This window comes from Haliaeetus leucocephalus, unplaced genomic scaffold (genome assembly GCF_000737465.1).
Source record: "Haliaeetus leucocephalus isolate CR32 unplaced genomic scaffold, Haliaeetus_leucocephalus-4.0 Scaffold167, whole genome shotgun sequence".
NCBI lineage: Eukaryota > Metazoa > Chordata > Aves > Accipitriformes > Accipitridae > Haliaeetus > Haliaeetus leucocephalus.
In genome coordinates this window covers 1,134-11,152 of record NW_010972603.1, presented here as the reverse complement: position 1 = coordinate 11,152, position 10,019 = coordinate 1,134, and the positions used below count along the sequence as shown (strand labels likewise).

The 10,019-nt window shown below is 40.3% G+C and overlaps 1 protein-coding gene across 3 annotated transcripts in view; it reads right to left on the bottom strand.

The window, feature by feature from the left end:
- The window catches only part of FER (fer (fps/fes related) tyrosine kinase), a 189,185-nt gene that overhangs the window by 179,023 nt on the left and 143 nt on the right, over positions 1-10,019 (bottom strand). The gene's annotated exons all lie outside the window — the stretch shown is intronic.

Below are 10,019 nucleotides of genomic sequence, written 5' to 3'. Positions count from 1 at the left end.
AGATCAAAGTACAAAAAAAAAAAAATCATGATAGCACAAAGAGACATGGTATGTCAGATGCCTGAAATGTTTCCCAGAAGAACATGGGAACATCAAATAAAATTTTAAAAGTTGCTCTTAAGTACTTCTTTGCCTAGTAAATAATTAAATGAGGGAATTCAATGCCTAAAGACACTTTTGACACCAAGAAACAAACAGGTTCAAAAATTAGTATAAAAATTCATTAAAAAAACAGATCTGTTGAACAGCAGAATTTCCATCTCAAGATGTCTCTAAATTGCAAAAGCAGGACAGGAACTATTATTCTACGTTTGTGCCAGCAGCCCCTTCTTATCTGACAGTAGCAAGTACTGAGCTAGAGAAACTTCACTTGATTGCATACAAACATCCTCACACAGTGCACTCTCACTCTCTTAGCGCTGCAGCTGTATGAAGACCACAGTTTTCCCGAGCAGCTCTTGCAGCTGTGACCTTCTTAAAAATACATGCAAACAAGAAGCAGTGATCTCCATCAAAGAATAGAATTTACATTTGTCAGTAGTAAAAAAAAACCAAAACAAACAAAAAAAAAAAAAAAAGAGAAAACCCCAAAAAACAACTCTAAGACCCTCTGCCTAGAATTAACAAGACACACTTCCTTTTTTGGATAAACAAAGTTTTCATTTAGTTGTTGGAATTCTTTTCACACGTGCAAATGGTAGTAACAGATATGATGGGAGTAAAGTCACTGACATGTAGGTGTAAGGCTTATAATCTAAAGACACCATCTAATGATTTCCCCTTCCACCAAAGAACCACATATACTTACCTATGGCAGAAAGATTTTTGTCAAGTCTCCGTCTTCTCAGGCTATCTGATTCAGTTTTCCCCTGCCCTTAGCCTGAGGACAAAGTTTCTCAATGACCAAATACCACCTTCCCCACCCCATGACTGAGGAATAAAGAGAAGACACTAGCCACTTCTTTGCAACCTGAATATCCTATTTTTTGACTAAGCAACTCTAATCCTTTCAATCTTTTATTTTAAATCATTTTCTAGACCACTGCTGTCCTCTGAACACCCTCCAGTCAGTCCCCATCTCACTTAGATTTCAGAATCTAAAACAGTGGGGTACTGTTGGACCCACCAACTCTGAGAAGAGCAGAAAGATTACTTCAAATTACTTTTGAGCTCCTGCCCGACTGCTTTAACCTCTTCCCAACAGCATGATACTGTGTCCTTCTTTGCTTGTGATCCAAAAACTCCAGATCCTCTTCCACAGAACTGCACTGTACCCTTTTTCTTTCCCCATCATGTACCCATGCAGCCCAGCCTATAGACAGCATGTTGCTTTTGTGCTCGCTGACACCCTGCTTTGTTCTAGATGATGTCTCCCATTTCCCAAGATTACTCTAAATAGTAGTCTCATTCTCCACCACACCTGCAGTTGTTCCCAGCTCCCCATGACCTGAAAACTTCCTCAGCATGCCATTTATCATCTCAGGCCTCCGGTGAAAAATGTGCCACAGGAAGAGCTGCCATTTGTTAGTGAACCATGTGTTAAGTGCTCTTTAGGTGCTGTTACTCAACCAGTTTTGCTTCAATCCTGTAGAAGTTTCTACCTCGCAGTCACAGATAAATAGCAAGGCAGATGCTGCAGACCAGGCAGAAAAGTACAAAAAGGTGAAGGCAGCTACCGGTTAGGAAGAGCGGAGCTAGGCTGGCTGCCACAAGTCACACTCTGGCACTGTGTCTCAGGACTCAGTGCTGTGCTCTTCTTAACTCTGAAAGAGGCAGTGCCACTTACAAAATAACAGACACACATCACCCTTGCTTTCAAAGGGTAAATGCACCTAGTTTCCCATTACCCTCCACGAGCTTACAAGTGAAGAAAGCCTTCCTTTCTGTACTTTTCCAGAGATTAAACTTTCCTCATATTAAGTTCCAGGCTGCAAGGAAAGCCAAAGAAAAGCACAGCCTTTATAGAGAGTATCTGACCAACAAATTTTCACCAAACTCTCAATTCTGCAGTGTTGCGACATTTATCTCCACACTAAATCTTAACAGAAAAACAGATTGAGAAGGATGAGGCTGGTAAAAATGACTCTCATGTGGCAGGCACTGTGCTCCAGCATCTCAACCCTGTTACAAGTTCTACGGGCTAAAGGACAGGACCGTTACAGAATTACAAAGAAACATATAATGCTAAAGAGACCAAAAGTTGACCACAAATTGAAAAAAAATAAAAATACACACTTCAGTGACTCAGGCTCATTTAAAGTGTATATTATATAGTGTATTAAAGAAACTTGTGAACAAACAAGAGCAACGAAAGACAACAAAAGTACTGCATCTTCAGGAGATTTGCCTTAGATGAATAGGGAAGATGAAAACAACTGCTAGGAAAAGTCGCAGCAAGAGTCAACACTGAAATAAAAAAGTAGCTGTAGTAACCTTGTTGACTAATGAGTTAGTCTAAGCACTATTAACTTATTTCTTTGTTCATTTCTCTCATTCAACTAGATGCTGACTTCTCCAGTTCAAAGGTAGGAAGCAGTCATCCTTATTTGCAAAAAAACTCCAAATATCTGAAGGTAACATTTCATATCTTGCTCTCCATCTGCCTTGAGATAAATACACAGCAAGTCAGAATGAACACACACACACACAAAAACCCCAAACATCCAAGCGCAAACCCTCAATCCCAAGGCCACCTACTGAAATACCTCTCTGGGGAAGACAGAGCAGGGAAAAATACTGACACAGTACTGACGGTCTCTCATCACCACAATACACCACTTAAGATTCCTCCTTGGAAAGGTTTCAGGTCCCAAAACTCTTCTAGCTGCTGCCATTGCACGTTTCAACTTAGAAATCCAGAACACTGCTAGGAGCTTCTTCCAGAAGCATTGTATTACCTCTTGAGATTTGTGGACTGCCACAGAAAAACAGAAATCCACAGGATATGAAATACTTTTAGAAGTGTAAAGGCAGTTTAATTTCTTCCTATGGCCCAACATCAGCCAGAACTTCTTGCTGCAGCCAAAACCAATTAGATTAAAAATCTGCCCTTAGTCTGTAATATAGGACAATACTGGTCTCCTCAGGAGAAACATTATCTAGTTCCAAGTATTTATCGCTCTTTGAAAAGAAATTCAAAGAGCAATCAGGGTGTTGCTTCTTCTCTCCTTCATTAAACTAACTACAGCCTTCTGCTTCATTAAACCTTCTACTTAGCTCACTGTTCATTCTGTCTTCTTGAGGTCACTTGTTTCCTTGGCACCACTGTATCACATTTAATGTAGTATGAGAACACAGTACTCTGTACAGAAAACCAGCCCATGAGGAACACAGGTCCATGAGGAAGAGAGTCCTGTCTCTTCCCAACAGTTGATAATCCAGACTGCTACACTGCAGGAAATACAACATATCTTGTGGCTCACAGAAACGTGTTGCCTCAAGTCTTTGTTTGCTGTTCCTGAGCTCAGTGACTTTCCTTTGTATGCTCCACATCCTAAAAGATACTCACTGTGGTAACTCTCTCTGTTAAATGTGATACAGTAACTCTCACTATAAAGGTAGAGTCAGAAGACGAACTATGCATTTGCACTTTCTTAAACACTTGAAGCATGTAACAAATTTTAATACATACATTTTACAAATACACACCAGGACTAACTTTTCAAGATACATGAAGAAACCTACCCCATCTTTTTAGATCCAGTCAGTTTTGCTTGGGTATCATCAGCCTTCCCAGTTATAAAGAACACTCCCTCTGAAGGGTAATATTCTCATTTGAAAATGTAGAAATGGATCAAGCTTTAATTAATGGATGTTGTAACAAACAGTTAAAAGTTGTGGATGCTTAACGTCCCGGGCCTCTGGAAAAATGGTACTGAAGTGCACATGAGCCAAAAAAACATATGCTTGGACTCTTCACATGGAAATTTATTTGTATATATAAAATTCAGTCTAACTTATCTTTATTGCAACAGATTTTTTTTTTATCCCAAGTTTTTCATTCTGCATATCAACAGTATTCTTTCCAGAAATCATACCAAGCAGCTAACTTCTCATTTATGAGGCCAATATTCTTCAGGATGTAGCACAACTCATGGATATTCTTTAGGGGAAAAAAAAAATAGACATGGTATTAATGTTTGTATTGTAGGCAAGGGTTATTTAGGTCCCTGAGAATTCTTGCCATACTGTACTCTGAGACAGTTGAAGGGAATTTGACTGACTGCATCTTTATACCTGAAATCCCAACCTAATCTGAGAAAAATTCTGTAGAAAGACACAAGCCATCCTATTGTAATAGTCAAATGTTAACAACCACCTGCTTAATCACTGCTTTGGAAATGGCAGCTCCCACCTGCTGAAAGCAGACTAGCCACATCCACACTGGAAATCCCTACATCTCCACTAGGCTTCCCAGGTCTGCCTCCGGGGACTCCAGTGGTGAAATACCAGAGCACAAGAGATCACCTGATCGTAGCCCATCAGCATCATATTTCAGCAGCACAATATGCAGGGTATGCACTGCATGCTTAGTGGAAACATGAAGCCTTAGGTCTGAGGACACAAGGCATACAGGGATAGGATACCTCCACGAGACTGTTCTGCATAGGACACAAATCTGCTGCAGTGCGCATCCATATTGTGGCGGGAGCAGAGCCTGGAGAAAACAATCCTGTCAGCTGTGGACAGGTTTTCATTCAGAGGATACCAGCTGGCCCCAGAAAAGCAGAGCTAGAAAGCATGCAGCATGGAAAACTAAGAGGCTGTGGAGGAAGACAAGGACTGAGTCAAACTGAGATTTTTACCTCACTAAGGATGTGTGTAATTACCTCCTCACATAAAAAAGAATCATTTAGGTAAGTTACATGATCTAGATGCCAATTAAATTTGTTAAAATAGGAGCTTCTGATTTACTTAACACATTCACTGATGACAGACTTCCCACTCCAATTTCAACATCCACCTAATCCAAAAGGCAGAACTGGGTATTAAAAGGCCTTCCTGTACCTTTGTTACAGACCTTTTAACTCTTTACAATTCTTTGCTTTTTTGGCTACGCACTTCAACATTTTTCTGTATTTGGCGAATCGGGCACTTCCTTTTATCTGCTGAACTGGTAAACAACCGTATTACAAAAATTATGGAAAAGATATTCTCCTTGGGAGAAAACACACAATTCATAGCATCAATATACAAGAAATATACTCACATCAACAATAAACAAGTGTGTGTTTTTCTGACTCGATGCTTTGTATCTGTTAATTAGTAAAAAGATCCTGCAAAGTCATATGATTTTCATTAAAATTGGCTACAAAAGCAATTCTCACAACATTTTGCTGAAGGGATAGCACAATTGTTTTAATATACCACTATTTACAGTGTTTAAGCTGTCACATTTTTAAAACTTAGCCACTTTACTTGACTGCACCCTTATCTGGAATTCCTGAAACTTACTTGGGATACAAATACTGTGGGGTACTATTTTACATTCATGAACATTTCAAAGCAGAAGCCACAACTAGGAAGTCAGATGCTATCTGAAAGAAACCCAAAACATTAAAGAAAGCTTTAGCATAATTCACAAAAGCTGTATTTTAACAGACACAGTGGCAGTACACTACAGTAAACAGATTTTGAACAAACTTATACAATTTAATAGCAGATAGGACAAGCTTTAGGTATTCAAAGATTAAAGTTTATCCTAAGACCTTACTCTGACTTGTTTATAGGTTCACCAAGGGTGAATTTTGTGATTTTTCTAGCCCAGAGGCTAACAACCTCCACCAGCTGAGCCATTATTAATACATTATTTGTCTGAGTATTACAGCACCAAATATTCAATAAAGTTATTCCTGCCTTTGTTAAATAACCATTAAATCTATGCCCTTTCCCACTCCAGTCTGTTTTGTACTGAGAAAAACAATTACTGCCATTCTCAGTTCAAACAGCAAACATTATAAATGTGATGATGAACCATGTAAGTTACAACATGCTGTCAATGTATGGAATAAGACTTCCCAATTTTCCTAAAGCAAAAAGTTAAGCATAAACAGAGCTGGAGAAAAGCAGCAAAGCTGACAAATCAAGTACTGAAATTAAGAGATTCACAAATTTAGGATGAAAACCTAAATGCCACCCTCTTTGGAATATGCATTATGTGATTATGTAATTACTTCCACAGTGCTTTTCTCCATAAATGCCTGACTCAGTTATTACAGAGGATGGAGTGCTCTGGGGATGAGTCAGCATTCTGTCAGAGTCATGAAGACAAGCCCCTCTATCATGCTCATGGCTGTAACTGTATGCTTCCCAGTTTCTAAACAGGCAATTTCAGGGAACAAAGGGCTCATGCTTAATACACTTTAATATTATTTTGGATTCTATTCATGCTTCTGGCAAAGAGTGCTTACATAATATGCAACAATTCACAAATTTTTCACAGGTTGCCCCTACTTAAAAGGTAATTGATTTTTCACTAGGTCTTAATTATGGTCATTTATTTTGATGCTTAAGCTTAATTTCTTAATGTCTCAGCTCCTCATGTTAAAATAAATCACTTCCAAAACCATAGTATGAAAAAAAGGTTGTGAGACTCTAAGATCAATTACAAGGGAGCTTGCAAAAGGACTGTCCTGAGACCAAGATTTGAATACCGTGTAGAAAAATGCTTAATACATGATAAACTATTAAGTAGTTATTCATTAAGTATTTTCATTACTAGCACTTAAGAAAACAGCATTCCAAATGGACTACAGTATTGTGCATGCAATACTGTAAAGCATACCTAAAGGACAGATTAAGGGTACAAATGCAGTGTTTTTATTTCTCCCTTAACAGTCAAAAGTTTCATGTGATTCTCTTAATAGAGAGCTACAGAAATGTCTGACAGAACGCAACTACTGCTGCTACTCCACATTCACCCTATCAACAACCTAAGGACAAGATTTGGCCTGAGTAGTAAACCTACCCTGAGCAGAAAATAAGAGCAACCATACCAGAAAGCCTCACTGCTCAAGGTGCAAGTTCACAACACAGGCAAGATTAAGCAGCCAGAGCTGTGTTCTGACAAGCCAGTTAATACATTTCAAAGACTGGGAACTGTGACAAACCTGTACAACTGGCCAGAAAACAGTCACTGAACCACAGTACAGCTCTGAGTATGGAGAGCTGTCTCTACACACTGCTATGACACGCATCATCTGTGGATCATGAGCAGGTTAGTAACAAGCTCAGATGTGGGAAAGAAAGTTTGAAATTATATGTGGTTAAACCATTTGGCTTTTTCCCTCTAGTGTAGAAAGGCAGCAATGCAAAGGAAGCTGGTGACTATAGAGCAAACGGTAATCTGAGTTCCAAAGTAGGATGATGTTATGAAGTACAATTCACTCACTTAGATTAATATCAGCATTAAGTCTTAATTTATTGGGAATTTATTTTTATCATCATCAGGGAAACACATAGGACTGAAAAAATCCCTATTCCTTCAGACTCATAACACTCAAAACCAACCTGAACTCTGCATTTAAACTTGCAAGAGGAACTAGAAAAGATTACAGTCATGCTTTCAAATACAATTTCATGCTACGAGATGACAGGTATCAAAATCCTCCATGCCATGAAGTTGTCCTAAAAGAACCCCCCCCCCACACACAAAAATTCTAGAAGCATCCTTGATGCTTTTCAAGAACCGTTTCCAAAACTTCCTATGCACTGTACGCGACCACATACGTAGCTCTTAGAAAGAGGGGTAACTACCTTCTCTCAAACTTCGGAAACAAAGCTACGAATTCCACTGATTTCACTACTTTAAAAAGTTTCCAAAATAAATCTGTCCAAAGAAATGCTACAGTTACATAACACAAATGTTATACAGCAGAATCCTGCTGCATATTTACATGCACAGTATTTTAAACCCTTTAAATCCCTAATAAAATGGTGAATACTCAACAATTCCAAGACTCTCTCTACTGTATAAAAAAACCCTCCTCTAAGTTTTCAAAATCCATTTTTATAAGGCAAATACATCAACACTATAATTAAGACAGTGCTATGTGGAGAGTTTTATCTTATGATAGGAGCATATATGCAGTTTATTTCCTGCTGGAATGAACTTAGGCTTTCCTCTCTTCTCTTTGCTGCTTCTCCTCCCCCCCCCCCCAAGCAAAAGAATCCCCTCTCCTTTTCCTAGACCCACTTCCCACACACTGCAAAAAAACCCCTCCCTGTGAAGTTATGACCTCATGCTGCTAGCCCATCTCCTTGTATGGAGCAACTCCGGGCTTACTGCCAGCTTTCTCCGCCTTCAGGCTGACACGGCAACATACCTTCCTTCATCCCTCTGCTTCCCAGCTGAAAGGACACCGAGCAGCGGCAGCGAGCAGAGGGTGCAAGCCGGGCAGGAAGAGGGGGTCTCCGCGTGGAGAAAGAACACACCGGCCGACTCGCATCTAGCATAAACCTACTTCGGATCTGCAAAGCACCTCTCCTCTCCATTGCACGAAGAGCTAAACTGAACTCTGAACATTTTAAAGTATGTAAATACATCCTACGTGACCTAACCGCGGTACAACCCCATGTAGCTGAATCTTGCTTCCCCACGTTAAATCTCTTTATTCCAGTGAAGCAAATGTTACCTCTCCCCCTCTCTTAACGAAGGCCTGTCTCATCTTCCTTTATATCACTCTACTTTAAAATACTCCCGCCCCTTCCTCGGCCTGTCTTTATTTTCAAGTGTCTCCTCAGAATGATTTCTACATGATCACATTAGGCACTGGCAATCCAAATACCAACTGAAGAAGAATGTTCCTTTGAAAGATTCAGTTGTGACATGAAGTTAATAGTTGTAGGAAAGCAGGAAAGGATCTTGATGATGGTTAACAGAGCTTTTGCTCAGTTAAAAAGTAACCTTGTACACAGGAGACTTGATCTTCTGCTCCAAAGCAATTCCCCAAAGCTCAACTCTGCCGGGGTTAACGTTCCATGCGTGTATGTTTTAAAGTTGCAACAGCACTGACAAGTTGCTTCAATGCAGTAAAAAGGAATTTATAAAAGCAGAGAACACACCTTTGTCTCATCAATAATCCCTACAGTAAATCAAACTACAACAATGTCCATCATTTGCAACCGATTGTGAGCAGATTTAAAGTATGAACGTCCCACCTCCTTGAGTCTTCAGAAGACTAGCACATACATGTAGTAAACTGTATCAGTCATCTCTTTATTACACATTATTTAGTAGGTACAATTAACTGAAAATAATACCCAGTAAGTTATTTTGGTCAAAAAGTTTCAGATGTCACCCAGTTTTTTCTTACACTGCAACTCGTTAGAAGAAGCTGCATTAAAATACAGCAGAGCATCAAAGTCACTTTGTGCAGGTTTGTTACGAAGTGGGGAGAAGTTATGTCAACTACCTGGAAAGCACTGCTGCTTTCTCGCAAAAAGCCAACGAGTTGGCTTTTTTAAAAGCGTAACAAAACCCTAGCCGTTCACATAGGATGTGTCACTTCCAAGGCTGTACACTCATGTAAATTCAAACAAAACAGAAACATACGCCAACATGAAAAGGGATGTTTAATGCCCTTCCATACATTTCATTCTCCAATACCAAATATGCGAGCATTCGGGACCCCCGCAGACATGAAACGCACGAACACACAAGCCGTAAAAACTCACAAGAAAAAAGCCAGGGCAGAAGCATCAAGGCCCGACCAACGCAGGCTCTAAATCTAATGCTTAAGTGAAGGCAGCCGCTCAGTTGTACAGCATTCTTACAGGAGGGGGGCAGGAGGAAAAAAAAAAACAAACAAAAACAGGGGCGCTGCACTTCTTTGGGGGGGGGGGCACACACCGCATCGTTTCAAGCGGCGGCTGGCGCGTCCTCCCGTTATTCGCAGCAGTTACAGCCCGGCCAGCGTGCCGTGGCGCAGCCGGAGCACAGGAGGGGATCAGACATGCCGGGCACCGGCGGCGAGAGGCGCCGCAGGAACGGGACCCGGTCAGCCCTTTCCCTCCCTTCG